This window comes from Triticum aestivum, chromosome 1D (assembly GCF_018294505.1).
Source record: "Triticum aestivum cultivar Chinese Spring chromosome 1D, IWGSC CS RefSeq v2.1, whole genome shotgun sequence".
Lineage (NCBI taxonomy): Eukaryota > Viridiplantae > Streptophyta > Magnoliopsida > Poales > Poaceae > Triticum > Triticum aestivum.
The window spans coordinates 147,936,486-147,956,093 of NC_057796.1; the positions used below are offsets into that span (position 1 = coordinate 147,936,486).

General features: G+C 42.5%; 1 long non-coding RNA gene across 1 annotated transcript; it reads right to left on the reverse strand.

The window, feature by feature from the left end:
- Positions 1–5,614: 5,614 nt before the first annotated feature.
- On the reverse strand, positions 5,615–6,438 carry LOC123166931 (uncharacterized). Its single transcript, XR_006483731.1, has 2 exons — positions 6,093–6,438; positions 5,615–6,000 (listed from the first exon to the last, which is right to left on the reverse strand). It is a non-coding gene; the product is annotated as an uncharacterized lncRNA (long non-coding RNA).
- Between the last annotated feature and the right edge of the window lie 13,170 nt (positions 6,439–19,608).

A 19,608-nucleotide genomic window follows, 5' to 3' on the forward strand; every position in this document is an offset into this window, starting at 1 on the left:
GTCCTCTCCTTATTTTTTCTAGGTCAAAATGACTTATATACCAGAAGATGGGCACCAGAGGTGGTCCTGGATGAGCACAACCCACCAGGGCAAGCTTGGGCTGCCTGGCGCGCCCACGTGGGTTGTGCCCACCTGGTGGGTCCCCTCTGGTACTTATTTGCTCCAATAATTCTCAAATATTCCATAAAAATTCTTTGTGAAGTTTCAGCTTGTTTGGAGTTGTGCAAAATAGGTGGCCTGACGTACCTTTTCCAGGTCCAGATTTCCAACTGCTGGAATTCTCCCTCTTTGAGTGTTCCTTGCAAATTAAGAGAGAAAAGGCATTAGAATTACTCCAAAAAGCATTATTATGGATAAAAACACCATAAATAACAGTTGGAAAACATGATGCAAAATGGACATATCACAGCGCCAGCCGCGAGGCTCCGCATCCATAACGTGGATGACATCTCGCTGTCAGGATAAGGACGGCGGGGCGCGACCAAGGCCAATTTCCATTCTGGTGATAAGGGAGCACCGTCGTATGCTTCCCCCAAAGCAAGTCCAAAGCTTTCATCTTTGGTGCAAGGAGATCAGGACGAATCGGCGCGCCAGGGCGGAGGTCATCGTCGAGCCCACCAGCGCTTCAGGATGACTACTTTAGCAGGTGGAGACCGCCTTTAGTCAGGATAAGCATGGGCGACTGTCCCTCTTTGAATTGTCGCCTTGTGGCCACCCTTCCCGCTCATATTTTCGGGGAAGAGGACCAAGGCACTACAAAAGGGGCAGGGCCGCTTCCATGTAAGGGGATCGATCCATTCTCCCCCACACCTCGTGTACCTCGAGCCCCAAGCTCTCCATTACAGAGCAATCCAACATAGGCAAGAGTAGGGTACTACGCCACACGGTGGCCCGAACCTGGGTAGCTCGTGCGTCCCCATCGTGCCTGATGTGAGTGAGTGTGCTCATCGTGATCTCTCTGTAGTTGTCGTCGGGTCATAGCTCGCCAAGCAAAGCCACCCAAAGTTCGAACCCTAGTTCTTGGAGAGTTTCTTGGACACAGATCCTAGACTCCGACAGATCTACATCTACACAATCTTCTTTTGCTGCAACTCAGGGACCGTAACAATCGTGATCACAACATGTTATGCATCTTCATATTGATCTTTGTGCATAGGTGCGATTTTTTTGTTTTCTACTTGTTTCCCAACAGTGGCATCATGAGCAATTTTATGAGTAGGTGCAGGTTATGATCTAGATCACATGTGGATGTGAGGGCTGATGTTCTTGCCATGCTTCCAGCGAGTGTTGCTTCAGTTAAGTTCATTGACGGCGTAGTTTCGCTATGAGTGATATTTTTACACTCATTTCACCTTTGTTTAAAAAAATAATTCATTTAAAAGAGATATTCCCTCCAATATTGGTACTAATGACTTATGAATGCAAAGGATTCCACAAATCCTCTCTTTAACGTGTTTCCACGGAAAATGGGCTAAAAAGGGAAGAAATCACGTGTGGAGATGGAATGAAAGAAGAGTGAAGGAAGAAGGAATCAACAGGAGGCGTCCCTATGAAAATAGAACAAAGGACGGCGTTCCATATGGCTGCGAGCGCCTATATGAGTGCCCTTTCAACGTGGATCCGAGGAAGCTCGTCTACTTGAACAACTTTTATTAAAGGGCCCTAATACGTCTCCAACGTATCTAATTTTTGATTGTTCCATGCTATTATATTATCCATCCTGGATGTTTTATATGCATTAATATGCTATTTTATATCTTTTTTGAGACTAACCTATTAACCTAATGCTAGTGCCAGTTGTTGTTTTTCCTTACTTTTGTCTTCTACAAAAAGCCAATAACAAATAGTGTCCAAATGGAACGAAACTTTTTGAGGATTTTTCTTGGACCAGAAGACAACCACGAAGCTTCGGGAGGAGGCCACGATAGCCATGAGTGGTCCACAAGCTCATAGGGGGCGCCCCGGGGGTGCCCTGCAAGCTTGTGGGCCCCTGGTAGCCCCCTAACCCTAATCCCACTTCTATAAATACCCGAATATTCCCCGTACACTAGAGGGCACAACAAAAATACTTTTCCGCCACCGCAAGCTTCTGTTCTCGTGAGATCCCACCTTGGGGCCTTTTTCGGTACTCTGCCGGAGGGGGATTCGATCACGGAGGGCTTCTACACCAACCTTGCTGCCCTTCCGATGATGCGTGAGTAGTTTACCTTGGACCTAAGTGTCCATATCTAGTATATAGATGGCTTATTCTCTCTCTTTGATCTTCAATACAATGTTCTCCTCGATGTTCTTGGAGTTCTATTCGATGTAAGCTTCTTTTGCGGTGCGTTTGTTGAGATCCGATGAATTGTGGATTTATGATCAGATTATCTATGAATATTATTTGATTCTTCTTTGAACTCTTTTATGCATGATTAAGATAGCTTTGTATTTCTCTCCGATCTATTGATTTGGTTTGGCCAACTAGATTGATCTATCTTGCAATGGGAGAGGTGCTTTGTGATGGGTTCAATCTTGTGGCGTCCTCACCCAGTGACAGTAGGGGTAGTGAGGCATGTATTTGTATTGTTGCCATTAAGGATAAAAATGTGGGGTTTTACCATATTGCTTGGATCTATCCCTCTACCTCATGTCATCTTGCTTAAGGCATTACTCCGTTCTTGTTAACTTAATACACTAGATGCATGCTGGATAGCGGTTGCTGTGTGGAGCAATAGTAGTAGATGCAGGCAAGAGTCGGTCTACTTGTCACAGATGTGATGCCTATATTCATGATCATTGCCTTAGATATCGTCATAACTATCCGCTTTTCTATCAGTTGCTCAACAGTAATTATTTTACCCACTGTATGCTTTCTTCAAGAGAGAAGCCTCTAGTGAAACCTATGGCTTGTGGGTCTATTTTACCATATTATTTTCATATCTATAAAACCAAAAACCTAAAAATACCTTGCTGTAATTTATTTACCTTTGCACTTTTATTTATCTTTTATACCTATATCTATCAGATCTCACTCCTACTAGTGACTGTGAAGGGATTGACAACCCCTTTTTCGCGTTGTGTGCAAGTGTTTGTTAGTTTGTGCAGGTGCATCTATTGGGGACTTGCATGTACCTCCTACTGGATTGATACCTTGGTTCTTAGCTGAGGGAAATACTTATCTCTACTTTAATGCATCACCCTTTCCTCTTCAAGGGAAAAATCAACGCAAGCTCGAGAAGTAGCAGGAAGAATTTCTGGCACTGTTGCCGGGAAGGTTCTACATCAAGCCTACCAAGTACCTATCATAAAATCCTCATCTCTTGCACTTACATTATTTGCCATTTGCCTCTCGTTTTCCTCTCCCCCACTTCTAAAATGTTTTCAGAAAGACACAAAAATATTTGCCCTTTTTATTCACCTTCTTTTCGTTCGTCCTTTTGTTTCCTTGCTTGCTAGATTGCTTGCTTGCCATCATGCCTCAACCCAAGAATCTTGATCTTTACTATAGGAAATTGGAAGAAATTGAAAACAATACAAAAAGCTTCATGTCCTTACAAATTTGAGCATAATAGTTTCTTTAGGAACGAACTTAAAGAACAAAAAACTATGATGGAATATGTTGATAAAGAGCTTGATGATGTTAGTAAGGAAATACTTGGTCTTAAATCTCAACTTGCTCATATTGAAAATTTAGTAGGTCAAATTTCCGATAAGCAAACCACTTTAGTAAATAGGATGGATGCTAAACCTGAAGCTTTGAACAATAATGAAGATCTTAAAGTGCTTGGTGTGACTCCTATTGAATCTATGTTTGCTAATGTAAAACTTGATAAAGAAAGGACTGGAGATGAGTCAACTTTAGCTAGAAGGCGTCCGAATAATTTGGAGGGTGAAGATCTTAAAGAAGGGATTGGCGAGGTGAAAACTTTAAGTAGTGATGAACCCACTCTTTTGGATTTCAAGGACTTTAATTATGATAATTGTTCTTTGATTGATTGTATTTCCTTGTTGCAATCTATGCTTAATTCATCCCATGCTTATAATCAAAATAAAGCTTTTACTAAGCATATTGTTGATGCTATGATGAAATATTTTGAAGAAAAACTTGAGTTGAAAGTTTCAATCCTTAGAAAGCTTTATGATGAATGAGAACCTACTATTAAATTATGATTAAAGATTATGAGTGCAATGCTTTGTGTGGTTTGGGTGTTAGCGTTTCAACTACTAGATGATACCCGGTGCGTTGCTGCGGAAATTGCTTGCAATTTATTTCGATGAGATTTGGTTCTAGATAAATGAACATGAATAGATAATGAATTGTTGTAAAACATAGGTAAGTGTAAGATATTTTGGAACATTGCTTAGTAAAATCATGCGTATCTTGATCATCAAGAATTTGGAACTACATATGTATGATCCAAATGATTTGGGCTTAGCGTCACAAAGTTTCACAAATAAAGTTTAGTTTGCCATTTTTTAAGCTATGTATTGTTCAAAGATAGTAGCACACGTGTTGGTAAGCATAACATGTACGCTGAGCATGTAATAAAAACATGATTGAGAAGTGGACCTAATTGAGCAACTATCAAAAATTTACTGGGAGACTTACATATATATTGCTACAACGAAGTTGGAGAAGTGTAATCAGCTCAATTTCAATAGTGCAGCCAAGTAAAAAGCATCCGGCACCGGCTTCGCGCAAATATTACAAATAATAAAAAAGGACCAAGAGAGCTATCAAATAGGAATACTTCTATGCCATGCTCTGTTGCATACAAATAACAAAAGTAACTTCAGAAACGGTAACGGGGTGCATGAGGTCCTTTGTTAGTTTTGGTTGCTTGTATTTTGAATTTTTTATAAGCGCATCACATAAGTTTCCATACAGTTCCACCAACATAGATAAATTAGAAACTGAATTTGTTATAAAAATGACATTTACTTTAGTTTAACATGGAAAATTCAAGAACTAAAGGCGTGCACATGCAAAAGAAATAGTCAATGTTTTATTATCATCACTGGACAAACCATGATGCCTTCTCCCCCTAAATATATACTAACCTAGAGTCAGATAATTTGAAATGGAGTGGGATGCAATTATGAACAATTTTGTCACACCAGATATATATATCGAAACTGCAGTATTTGTATATGATAGCAGAACTCGGGAACTCTGGATCTAATTCCCTTCATCCCAAATAAGGTATGTTTTCTATAATAAGTTCTCTATGCACATTAGTTACTTTGACATAATATACACATTAGTGATTCATCTTTAGTTGTTCATACCGGAAGCATATAGAGATCAGCCTTAATATCCATAAACTGTATTGTTTGTAGCTAGATGCCTTAGTAGGCAAGTGGAACCTTGGTGTCCTCACCTGGCTTCGATTCCAGCGAGCTTGTCCAAGGCCGTGATTGCCTACATACCACAGAGGTAGACTCACCTTCCACGAGGGTTACTTGGCAAGGCTTGATGCATGTAGATTACATTCAGAGTTTTAGACTGCATGTAAACATAAGATATAGAGTGGAGCCCTCAAAATTAAGACTAATTTATCCTTCAACGCCGGCCACTTCCAATCAATCAATGGAGAATATATAGACGTGCAGAGGATGTAAAGAAGACTAATCAAAGCGAAAGCACAAAATATAGAGACATCTGGCAGCAACACATCCATACACTTTAGAATATGTACATAAGCTTAGGCCACAAACCAATCACTAAAGTCTCGAAAAGAAATCGCAAAATAATGAAAAAAATAATGTGCATATGCAGTTATACACACACACCAGGAACGCAAAGCACATATGCATCACTAATTGTCCTGCACATCACGCAATATCCAGGCCTCCAGGAAAACTACACGGACGTGGAGATCTAGACAAAGAAACAATGAGGCGACCTCATCTTCCTGCTCGTACCTTGGGCGACTAAGGCACTACTTGGATTGGGATCTGGATCTCCTTCAGCACCGCGAAAGTAAATCTTGCAGCCGTCGCTCTCGCCCTTCTCATCTATTATGGTTCGGGATCAGATTTTCCAACCAAGCTGACTCAAAATAAAATTGTTAAGATATTTGAAGATAAAGAGGAAGGAGTGCCCCCACCTCTGGTGCACATGTGATGCTGGGGAGGACGCCAGGGGTGGCACGCATGGTTCATGGAGGTTGGGTAAAGGGCGAGGTCTACGCTTGGGCCAAGCTTATCCATGCCGGCGACCATGCTGCATCTTGCGGTTTAGGTCGGCAACAAAAGCAAGATGGAGGGATCCATAAATAGAGGGAAGAAGGGAAGAACTAGAAGGACTGCAGTAGAGATTTATTGATTGGGGGGAGATGAAGGGAACCATGGGTGGAAGGTGGAGGAAGAGGCGAAAGACCAAGGGGCCGAACAGGGCTAACGCTTCGGGAGAAAAGTTGGGAGATGCAACGATATTTTGTACGTGGGTTTCAAGTTCATTTACGGCTGCATCTGTGGCAGGGAACATACGCTAGCTGCTGGTGCATGGGAAGGCCAGGAAAGTGATGACATGGCCTCGTGGGACCAGTTTTTGCTGAGATGGCATAGTTGCTGATGTGGACAGTGTGCATGGTGAGAAAATAGGAAGTAGTGGGGAGCAACTTAAGAATGATAGATTCCAAAATCTTTATGTGATGTGCTAGGTTTCCATAAACTTGATGATTGTTCTTTGAATTTGCACTTAGCGGATTCTACTATTAGGAAACCCATGGAAAGGATTAATGATGTTCTTATTGTTGCAAATAGGAATTATGTGCCTGTAGATTTTATTGTGCTTGATATAGATTGTAATAATCCTTCATGCCCTATTATTCTTGATAGATCTTGCTATAGAATGATTGGTGCAATTATTGATATGAAAGAAGGAAACATTAGATTACCATTTCCGTTAAGTAAGGGCATGGAACACTTTCCAAGAAAGAAAATTAAGTTTCCATATGAATCTATTATGAGGGCTATTTATGAATTGCATACCAAAGATGATAATACCTAGATCTATGCAATATGCCTAGCTAGGGGCGTTAAGCAATAGCACTTGTTGGAAGGCAACCCAATTTTATTTTTATTTATTTTTTGCTTCTGTTTTTGAATAAATACACAATATTACTTCTGTAATAATTGTGTTTTAGTGTTTTAGTTAGTGTTTGTACCAAGTAAGACCTTTGGGATGATCTATGGTGATAGCTGAACTGATTTTGGTAAAAAACAGAAACTTTTGCGTCCAGTAGTAGAATTTTTAAAATTCACTCGAGCACGATAAAATCCTGAATTTTTTGCAGAAGATTTATATACAAATTGCCTATGTTTTGCTATTTTTCAGAGTTTTTGGAGTTACAGAAGTTTGGATGTCCAGATTACTACAAACTATTCTATTTTTGACAGATTCTGTTTTCATTGTGTTGTTTGCTTGTTTTGATGAATCTATGGGTAGTATATGGGGTATGAACCATGGAGAAGTTAGCATACAGCAGATTTAACACCTATATAAAATTGGAGTGAGTGTACAATAGTACTTAAAAGTGGTAATTTGCTTTGTTTCACTAACGGATCTCACGAGTTTTTTGTTGAATTTTGTGTTGTGAAGTTTTCAAGTTTTGATGGACTAAGGAGTGGCAAGAGCCTAAGATTGAGGATGCCCAAGGCACCCCAAGGTAATATTCAAGGACAACCAAGCATCTAAGCTTGGGGATGCCCAGGATGGCATCCCCTCTTTTGTCATCAATCCATCGGTAAAATTACTTGAGGCTATATTTTTATTCACCACATGATATGTGTTTTGCTTGGAGCGTCTTGTATTATATCAGTATTTTCTCTAGTTTGCCACAATCATCCTTGCTGTACGCACCTTTTGAGAGGGACACACATTAATCGTGAATTTAGTATAGTACTCTATGTGCTTCACTTATATCTTTTGAGCTAGGCAGTTGCTCTAGTACTTCACTTATATCTTTTTGGAGCACGGCGGTGGTTTTATTTTGAAGAAATTGATGAACTCTCATGCTTCACTTATATTATTTTTAGAACCTTAAAAATAGTATGATAATTTGCTTAGGTTATGAATTTAGTCCTAATATGAGGGGTATTCAAGAGGGATATAATAAAAACTTCCATGAAAATCATTGAATAGAGGAGAAGTTTGATTCCGTGCAATTGTTTTGAGATTTGAAGATGGTGATATTAGAGTCATGCTAGTTGGTAATTGTGGGTTGATAAAAATACCTGTGTTAAGGTTTGCAATTCCCGCATTCACGTATGGTCATCCTTATGAGTGGCGATCGGGGACGAGCGATGGTCTTTTCCTGCCAATCTATCCCCCTAGGAGCATGTGTATTAGTACTCTGTTTCAATGGCTAATAAACTTTTGCAATAAATATGTGAGTTCTTTATGACTAATGTTGAGTCCATGGATTATACGCACTCTCACCCATCCACCTTTGCTAGCCACTCTAGTACCGCGCAACTTTCGTCGGTGCATTAAGCCACCTTATACCTTCCTCAAAACAACCACCATACCTACCTATTATGGCATTTCCATAGCCATTCCGAGATATATTGCCATGCAACTTCCATCGTTCCGTTTAATATGACACATACCATCATCGTCATATTGCTTTGCATGATCATGTAGTTTGCATAGTATTTGTGGCTTGGCCATCGTTCATATTTTTTATACATGTCACGCTAGATCGTTGCACATCCCGGTACACCGCTAGAGGCATTCATATAGAGTCATATCTTTGTTCTAGTATCGATTTGTAATTCTTGAGTTGTAAGTAAATATAAGTGTGATGATCATCATTATTAGAGCATTGTCCCATTTGAGGAAAGAATGATGGAGGCTATGATTCCTCCACAAGTCGAGATGAGACTCCGAACTTAAAACAGACTTGAAATAAAAGGAGGCGAAAGAGCCCAAATAAAAAAAATAAAAAAGAGGCCAAAGAGCCCAAAAGAAAAAAGGAAAAAAATAAAAAATGAGAGAAAAAGAGAGAAGGGACAATATTACTATCCTTTTCCACACTTGTGCTTTAAAGTGACCATGTTCTTCATATAGAGAGTCTCCTATGTTGTCACTTTCATATATTACTAGAGGGAATTTTTCATTGTAGAACTTGGCTTGTATATTCAAATGACGGGCTTCCTCAAATTGCCCTAGGTCTTTGTGATCAAGCGAGTTGGATGCACACCCACTTAGTTTTCTTTTGAGCTTTCATACACTTATAGCTCTAGTGCATCCGTTGCATGGCAATCCCTACTCAGTTGCACCAATATCAATTGATGGGCGTCTTCATAGCCTATTAATTTGCCTAGTTGGTGTGAGAATTTCTTTCTCCTTTTTGTCTACTACCACCTTCTATTCACCCATAGTGCTATATCCATGGCTCACGCTCATGTATTGCGTGAAAGTTGAAAAAGCTTTAGAACATCAAAAGTATGAAAAAATTGCTTGGCTTGTCATCGGGGTTGTGCACGATAAATACTTTGTGTGATTGTCGGGGAAACGACACCTATGGGATCCCGAGGACCCCTGCTACGGCTGGCGGGGGCTAAGAGCTGCGCAAAGAGCGGGTCTAGCAATCAATGCGAGGGGATTTTTACCCAGGTTCAGGCCGCAAATGATGTGTAAAACCCTAGTCCTGCTTGTCTGTGTTTATCTTGTGTTCTTCAGTTCTTGGACTAGCTACAATGCGTGCCCAGTCCAAAAAGTCCAAATCCTTCCACAGTACGCCTCGGGCCTCCTTTTATATGGCAAAGGGGTCGCCACAGTGGCACACATGAGGTGGAAAGTATCTACAGTGTAGAAGTTTATTGGCTGACACCGTAGGACAAACGTATTTAAGGCGTTGCCTACGTGCCCTCTTGCTTTATCGGGGACGGCAACAGAGCTCGTCCCGTCTGCCGCCGCCTCGTCTTGCTTCGACGCGCGTCCAAGCTAACGAGGCATGCAGCGCCATGCTGGCTGGCTGGTCGCTGTGCTGGTGCGGTGGTAGGGTCTTCACGAAGATCTGCATGCCACCACACAGGTGCTTCACTAGTTGGCCTAGAAGCTGCATGCTGCCGTGCAGGCGCTTGCCTAGTTGGCGGGCTAGTTGCCGTGTCAGAACGACCGTGGGGCAGCGGAACTTTGGTAGGTGCGGGCCTGGCCGCGGCCCCGCAGATGCCCCCGGCAAGGGTCTTGCCGGGGTCTCGCGGTCGTCCTCGGCAAGGATCTTGTAGGGGGTTTTCGTCTTCTGGTTCTTATGTAGATTCGCAGGCCTTTGGTCTTCACAAAGATCTGCATGCCACCACGTAGGCTCCCCTGAGTCTTGATCTCGACGTTGTCGATGGTGTCAGAACTCTCAGGCTCAAGGGTGGAGGCCTCGCTGGTGTTGGGCAAGTCGCCCCTGCAAGGCTCTTCCCGGGGCTATGTAGGCCGCCTCGGCAAGGGTGTTGCCGGGGCAAGTCCATCTTGCCCCTTTGCTCTTCATGCCTTTGGCTTGGGTGCTGCCTTGGCAGTCTCGTAACTTTCCTTCCTCTGCCCCGCCAAGCATGGCCCCAGGTCCGGCTACGACTGCCCGTGTCGGCGTTCTGGGAACGAGGGTCCCCAGACTTGCCTGCTTGCGGCCCACGGCGTGGCTCCCCAAGCGGGCCTGTACGACCCGTCTTCACCAGCAAACACTCAAGACCCTCGCGAGGGGCCAAGCCTCGCGAGGCGGACGACAGAGCGGCCTCATCAGGTTGGCTCGCGAGGGGTGGAGAGATCAAGGGGAGGGGTACCTCGTGAGGTTCCCGTTATGCAAGCCATGACGACCAAGGCCAGGCGGGCGCCAGCGCGCGCAGTGTCCTCATTCCCTCTTTGGTGCTAAAGGGGCAAGCGCAGGCGAGGAGTCCCGAGGCATCAGGCAAAGGTTTCCATATCGGTGCAACAAGACCAAGACCAGCAGGACGGCAGGACGGAACTCACCATGGAGCCCAAGACGGCGTCACCGCCAGAGCCTTTGACAGGCGAAGACTACTTTTGTCAGGATAAGTTGTACTAGTTGTCCCCCTTCAAACTTGGCCGTTGTGGCATCCCTTCCCGCTCAATATTTGGGAAGAGGACCTGGGCCTCTATTAATAGGACTAGCCACCAAAGTAGGAGGGGGGAGGACTCATCTCGAACTCATCTTGAGCGATCCTCACCCACACACATTCGCAAAGCACAAGAACACCTCTCCTCAAGAGGCTGTTCTTCCCCTTGTACTGTTCATCCTCAGCCCAAGAGGCAATCCACCAGCACCACACTAGAGTAGGGTATTGCACCACAACGGTGGCCCGAACCAGTATAAATCTTGTGTCCCGTGTTCTTTGAGTTCGTCGAGCTTTACTTTGAGATCGCGGTGAGGGTGAGGGTGAGATTAGGTAGGGGAAGATCTTCGTGCGCACCCCAGTGTTCGAACCTCAAGGGTTTGCCGGAACCCGAAATCCAATAGCCCGTGCACAAGTAAAGGGGTACAGAAAGGCCCCTACTTTTGTACACCGATAGAAGCCCTCGGGCCTGGGCCACACATAAGCGCGAAGTGTTGTTGGGGCAGGCCCAGAACAATGCGCGGGCACGCGTGGCAGAGTTTTAACTGTGGTAATTTCTTCGCCAGTTGCTCTTCCCCATGATTCGCATTGAGTGCATGACGTGGGGGCCGTGCGTGTAGCGGTCGCAGCACGCTTGCGTCACCTCACGGTGAACAGTAAAGAGGCGGCCCACATCTTCCCCATAAAAAAGAGGAAACCGCAGGGGCGCTGCTCATTTGCAAAGTGGACTCGGGTCGTGGCCTTCATGGCGCCCGCGCCCCACGATCACGGGGCGGGAAACGGTTGTCCCACTTGTCTTCTTAATTTCGTCTCGCCTGATAACCCACAAGTATAGGGGATCAATTGTAGCCTCTTTCGATAAGTAAGAGTGTCGAACCCAACGAGGAGCTAAAGGTAGAACAAATATTCCCTCAAGTTCTATCGACCACCGATACAACTCTACGCATGCTTAACGTTCGCTTTACCTAGAACAAGTATGAAACTAGAAGTAAATAAATTCTAGGGGTTGTTTAGACAAAGACACAACTAAGTTAGTTTCAGTAGAGAGTTTTTGTCAACAAGAAAGTTATTTGTCCCTAGGCAATCGATAACTAGACCGGTAATCATCATTGCAATTTTATTTAGGGAGAGGCATAAGCTAACATACTATCTCTTCTTGGATCATATGCAGTTAAGATTGGAACTCTAGCAAGCATCCGCAACTACTAAAGATCATTAAGGTAAAACCCAACCATAGCATTATAAGGCATCAAGTCCTCTTTACTCCCATAAGCAAACAACCTACTTACTCGCGTGTGTGCTTCTGTCACTCACGCCACCCACCATAAGCAAATCATGAACATATTGCAAACCCTACAGCCGGGATCCCTCACGCTTGCGCGACATAGAGAGCACCATAGGACAACACCAATAATAAAACATGCAACTCAAACCAATCACGATCATCAATGAACCTATAGGACAAAACGGATCTACTCAAACATCATAGGACAACCATACATCATTGGGAAATAATATATAGCATTGAGCACCATGTTCAAGTAGAGATTACAATGGGTAAAAGAGGGGTTACACCGCTGCATAGAGGGGGGAAGAGTTGGTGATGACGGCGGTGCAGTTGTTGGTGTAGATCGTTGTCGCGATGATGGCCCCGGCGGCGTTCCGGCGCCACCGGGAGAGAGGGGGAGAGAGCCCCCTTCTTCTTCTTCTTCTTCTTCTTCTTTCTTGACCTTCCCCCTAGATGGGAGAAGGGTTTCCCCTCTGGTCCTTTGCTTACATGGCGGCGGAGGGGCGGGAGCCCCTCCGAGATAGGATCTCTCTCTGTTTCTTCTGTTTCTGCGCTCCCTGATTCTGCCCTTTCACCGTTTCTTAAATTCCCGGAGATCCGTAACTCCAATTGGGCTGAAATTTGGACACGATTTTTATCCGGATATTGGCTTTCTTGCGATGAAAGAAGGGCACCAACCGCCTTATGGAGTGGCCATGAGGGCCCAGGGCGCGCCCCCTGCCTCGTGGACTCCTCGGGCATCGTCTTGCGTTGATTCTTTTTCCCAAAAATCACATATATTCCAAAAAAATCTCCAGAAGTTTTTATCGCGTTTGGACTCCGTTTGATATGGATTTTCTGCGAAACGAAAAACACGCAATAAACAGGAATTGGCACTGGGCACTGGATCAATATGTTAGTCCCAAAAATAGTATAAAAAGTTGCCAAAAGTATGTAAAACTTGTAGAATATTGGCATGGAACAATCAAAAATTATAGATACGAAGGAGACGTATCAGCATCCCCAAGCTTAATTCTTGCTTGTCCTCGAGTAGGTAAATGATAAAAAAGATAATTTTTTATGTGGAATGCTACCTAGCATAATCTTGATCATGTAATCTAATCATGGCATGAATATTAAGACACGAGTGATTCAAAGCAATAGTCTATCATTTGACATTAAGAAAATAATACTTCAAGCATACTAATAAAGCAATCATGTCTTTTCAAAATAACATGGCCAAAGAAAGTTATCCCTACAAAATCATATGGTCTGGCTATGCTCCATCTTCACCACACAAAATATTCAAATCATGCACAACTCCGATGACAAGCCAAGCAATTGTTTCATACTTTTGATGTTCTCAAACCTTTTCAACTTTCACGCAATACATGAGCGTGAGCCATGGATATAGCACTATAGGTGGAATAGAATAGGATGGTGGAGGTTGTGTGGAGAAGACAAAAAGGAATAAAATCTCACATCGACACGGCTAATCAAGGGGCTATGGAGATGCCCATCAATTGATGTCAATGCGAGGAGTAGGGATTGCCATGCAACAAATGCACTAGAGCTATAAGTGTATGAAATCTCAAACTGAAATTAAGTGGGTGTGCATCCAACTTTCTTGATCATGAAGACCTAGGGCATTTTAGGAAGCCCATCATTGGAATATACAAGCCAAGTTCTATAATGAAAATTCCCACTGGTATATGAAACTAATAACTCAAGAGACTCTCTATATGAAGAACATGGTGCTACTTTGAAGCACAAGTGTGGTAAAAGGATAGTAACATTGTCCCTTCTCTCTTTTTCTCTCATTTTTTTCTCTTTTTTTCTCTTTTTTTATAGGCTTCTTTGTCCTCTCTCTGTCTCTTTTTTTGATAACCTCACATGGGACAATGTTCTAATAATGATGATCATCACACTTTTATTTACTTACAACTCAATATTATAACTCGATATCTAGAACAAAGTATGACTCTATATGAATGCCTCCGGCGGTGTACCGGGATGTGCAATGATCTAGCGTAGCAATGACATAAAAAAAATGGACAAGCCATGAAAACACCATGCTAGCTATCTTACGATCATGCAAAGCAATATGACAATAAATGCTCAAGTCATGTATATGATGATGATGGAAGTTGCATGGCAATATATCTCGGAATGGCTATGGAAATGCCATGATAGGTAGGTATGGTGGCTGTTTTGAGGAAGGTATAAGGAGGCTTATGTGTGACAGAGCGTATCATATCACGGGGTTTGGATGCACCGGCGAAGTTTGCACCGACTCTCGAGGTGAGAAAGGGCAATGCACGGTACCGAAGAGGCTAGCAATGATGGAAGGGTGAGAGTGCGTATAATCCATGGACTCGACAGTAGTCATAAAGAACCCACATACTTATTGCAAAAATCTAAAAGTCATCAAAACCAAGCACTAGGCGCATGCTCCTAGGGGGATAGATTGGTAGGAAAAGACCATCGCTCGTCCCCGACCGCCACCCATAAGGAAGACAATCAAAAAATATCTCATGCTCCAACTTCGTTACATAACAGTTCACCATACGTGCATGCTACGAGACTCACAAACCTTAACACAAGCATTTCTCAAATTCACAATTACCCACTAGCATGACTCTAATATCACCATCTTTATATTGCAAAATTATTGCAATAAGTCAAACATATCATATTCAGTGATCTACAAGTTTTATGTAGGATTTTATGACTAACCATGTGAATGACCAATTCCTGTCATCTCTCTAAATAGATATAAGTGAAGCAAGAGAGTTTAATTCTTTCTACGAAAGATATGCCCATGCTCTAACAGATATAAGTGAAGCAAAAGAGCATTCTACAAATGGTGGTTTTCTATGTGTAGGGAAACAGGCAATCCAAACTTCAAAAGATATATGTGATGCACATCAAGCATTCTATAAAGCCATACTCAAAAGATATAAGTGAAGTGCAATGAGCATTCTATAAATCAACCATGGACTATCTCATACCAGCATGGTGCATAAATTAAAAAGGGAAAAACTAAATGCAAAAGACGCACCAAGATTTGCACATATCACATGAACGAAACGAAACCGAAAACATACCGATACTTGTTGAAGAAAGATGGGATGCCTTCCGGGGCATCCCCAAGCTTAGATGCTTGAGTCTCCTTGAATATTTACTTGGAGTGCCTTGGGCATCCCCAAGATTGAGCTCTTGCCTCTCCTCCTTCTCCTCATATCGAGGCCTGCTCGATCTTTGATCACTTCATCCACACAAAACTCAACAGAAAGTTCGGAAAGATCCGTTAGTATAATAAAGCAAATCACTACTCTAGGTACTGTTGCAAACCAATTCATATTTTGTTTTTGCATTATAGCTACTGTAATATAACTCTCCATGGCTTAATCCACTGATAGAAATCGATAGTTTCATCAAAACAAGCAAACAATGCATCAAAAACAGAATCTGTCTTAAACAGGACAGTTTGTATTAATCTGAACAATCACCATACTTATGGTACTCAAAAAATTCTTTACAAATTAGGAAAACGAAACAATTTTTATATAAAGACAGTGCAAAAAGTTTCAGAACCGTTTGACGTTCCAGTAAAAAATGTAAAATCGCGCACTACAGCCAAAGTTTCTGTTTTGCACCGCACAAACCAATAAGCAATGTAAACATCCTAAAGGCAAATCTTGGCACATTATTTTTATAATACAATGGAATTGTACAAGGGGATAATTATTTTGTTGAAAAGTTTCTGTAATCAAGATTCACAAAGTTTACGTGAGCATGAACAAAGTTCTACGAGCTCCCTCACTTCAACAATGCTTGTCTCTCTCACTTTCAATTTCCTTTTTGAAAAGTTTTGGGTTCCCCTCTTTTTTTTTTAACTCTATAAAAGCACTCAACAGAAATAAATGACTCTCTAAAACTTCCGGGTTGTCACCCTGGCAGCGCTTTCTTTAAAGCCATTAAGCTAGGCATAAGGTGCTCAAGTAATGAATCCACCCAGATACCAAGGTATATCAAAGCCAATTTGAATTAGCAATGATTTGGCATTTAGTAGTGAGCACAAAGAAACATATCAAGCAATGAAGAAGTATAACTCTCTTCCTATGCATCGGCATGTCATACAAGAACAATTCATGCACATCAAGTAAAGGCCAATGCATAGCATAAGAAGTTTCTTGCAATTTTATCGCGTTGGAAACATAAAGAGGCGGAGATGTAGTTCCTCTCTCATAATAATTGCAAGTAGGAGCAGCAAGCACGTGCATATTATATTCATCAAAATTATCATGTGCATCGGTAAAAGGCCACCCATCAATATAATCCTTAATAAGTGCAAACTTCTCCGATATAGTGTAGTTTGGAGAATTCAAAAAGATAATAGGATTATCATGTGTGGGTGCAATACCAACAATTTCATGTTTAACATAAGGAACAATAGCAAGTTCATCTCCATAAGCATAATTCATATTGGCATCTTGGCCACAAGAATAGCAAGCATCAAGTTCATCAAAAAGGGATATTTCAAACGAATCAACGGGATCATAGCAATTATCATGGCATTCATCCTTCGGTAAGAACGAAGGGACATTAAATAATGTATGAGTTGGAGCGTTACTCTCATTAGAAGGTGGGCACGGGTAGGTAATCCGATTTTCCTCCTTTTGTTCTTCACTCTCCTCATCATCTTTTTCATCCAATGAGCTCACAGTTTCATCAATTCCTTCTTCCATAGACTCCTGTAAAATATTAGTCTCTTCTCGGACAGCGGAGAGTTTCTCAATAAATTCATCAATATCATAATTGTATTTATAATTCTCATAGCAATATTTAAGGATAGCTAAATTTTAAGGTCTACAAACTGAATCATTCAAATCTTCAAACTCATTAAACAAAAGATTCAGTTTCACAAGCACCCTTAAAAGCAAAAAATTCTTCTATTTGTTCCACATCATAGTAATCATATATACCATTAGCATAAGAAGCTAAGGTTTCATTGTCATTAAATTTGCATGAAAAGGGAAGGTGTGGAGCCTTCATCCTAGAGCAACAAGTATAATCATATCTCAAGCATAGTTCCCGAGCATACCAACGCAACATATAAATTTGATCCCATAATAGTTTCCCTTTTTGAGTCAAGCGATAATCCCTAAAGTATTCACGTTGATCCAACGTGTCTCCCATTATATAATTGAATGGGGTTTTCTCAGGATTATTAAAGTAGTGCATAATATCTTTCACATAATGAGCATCGAGGGCTTTAGGAGGTTCCCCATCTCCATGAGTAGCAAGTAAACCTAATTTTTTTGGTATTTCGTGTTCCATATCCATAACTAAAGATATAGGACAACTTAGAACAGCAAATAAAACCCACTTAGTGATAAAGCAAACAAGCACACACGAGAATATTCACCCCACGCTATTGCTCCTCGGCAACGGCGCCAGAAAAAGGTCTTGATAACCCACAAGTATAGGGGATCAATTGTAGCATCTTTCGATAAGTAAGAGTGTCGAACCCAATGAGGAGCTAAAGGTAGAACAAATATTCCCTCAAGTTCTATCGACCACCGATACAACTCTACGCACGCTTAACGTTCGCTTTACCTAGAACAAGTATGAAACTAGAAGTACTTTGTAGGTGTTGTTGGATAGGTTTGCAAGATAATAAAGAGCACGTAAATAAATTCTAGGGGTTGTTTAGATAAAGACACAACTAAGTTAGTTTCAGTAGAGAGTTTTTGTCAATAAGAAAGTTATTTGTCCCTAGGCAATCGATAACTAGACCGGTAATCATTATTGCAATTTTATTTGAGGGAGAGGCATAAGCTAACATACTTTCTCTTCTTGGATCATATGCACTTATGATTGGAAATCTAGCAAGCATCTGCAAATACTAAAGATCATTAAGGTAAAACCCAACCATAGCATTATAAGGCATCAAGTCCTCTTTACTCCCATACGCAAAACAACCTACTTACTCGGGTATGTGCTTCTGTCACTCACGCCACCCACCATAAGCAAATCATGAAAATATTGCAAATCCTACAGCGGGGATCCCTCACACTTGCGCGACACGGAGAGCACCATAGGACAGCACCAATAATAAAACATGCAACTCAAACCAATCACGACCATCAATGAACCCATAGGACAAAACGGATCTACTCAAACATCATAGGATAGCCATACATCATTGGGAAATAATATATAGTGTTGAGCACCATGTTTAAGTAGAGATTACAGCGGGTCAAAGAGGGGTTACACCACTGCATAGAGGGGGGAAGAGTTGGTGATGACGGCGGTGAAGTTGTTGGTGTAGATCGTTGTCGCAATGATGGCCCCGGCGGCGTTCCGGCGCCACTGGGAGAGAGGGGGAGAGAGCCCCCCTTCTTCTTCTTCTTCCTTGACCTTCCCCCTAGATGGGAGAAGGGTTTCCCCTCTAGTCATTGGCTTCCATGGCGGCGGAGGGGAGGGAGCCCCTCCTACATTGGATCTCTCTCTGTGTTTCTTCTGTTTCTGCGCTCCCTGATTCTGCCCTTTCACCGTTTCTTAAATTCCCGGAGATCCGTAACTCCGAATGGGTTGAAATTTGGACACGATTTTTATCCAGATATTGGCTTTCTTGCGGCAATAGAAGGGCACCGACCGCCTTACGGAGTGGCCACGAGGGCCCAGGGCGCGCCCTACCCCCTGGGGCGTGCCCCCTGCCTTGTGGACTCCTCGGGCATCGTCTCGTGTTGATTCTTTTTCCCAAAAATCACATATATTCAAAAAAATCTCCGGAAGTTTTTATTGCATTTAGACTCCGTTTGATATGGATTTTCTGCGAAATGAAAAACATGCAACAAACAGGAATTGGCACTGGGCACTGGATCAATATGTTAGTCCTAAAAATAGTATTAAAAGTTGCCAAAAGTATGTAAAACTTGTAGAATATTGGCATGGAATAATTAAAAATTATAGATACGATGAAGATGTATCATCGCCCGCCACGTGTCCCCCATGCCTCAGGGAGGGTAGGTGGCGGATGCGGAGGGCACGTGCCTTTACATCAAGGTGGGAAGCCAGGTGTTGCTGATTGGTGCAGCGGGTCGGTTCTGATTCCCTGCGCCTCTGGCGGCCGGATTGGTCGAGTGGGGCGGCTGCCCTTAGGTCGGGGGGCCGAGCCCCGGCCCTGCCCCTCTATAAAAAGGGGAGAGGGACATTGTCCTTCTGCATTCATCTTCTTCCTGCTTGGTCCCTTTCTTCCACCAGCCATGGTGAGAGGGCGC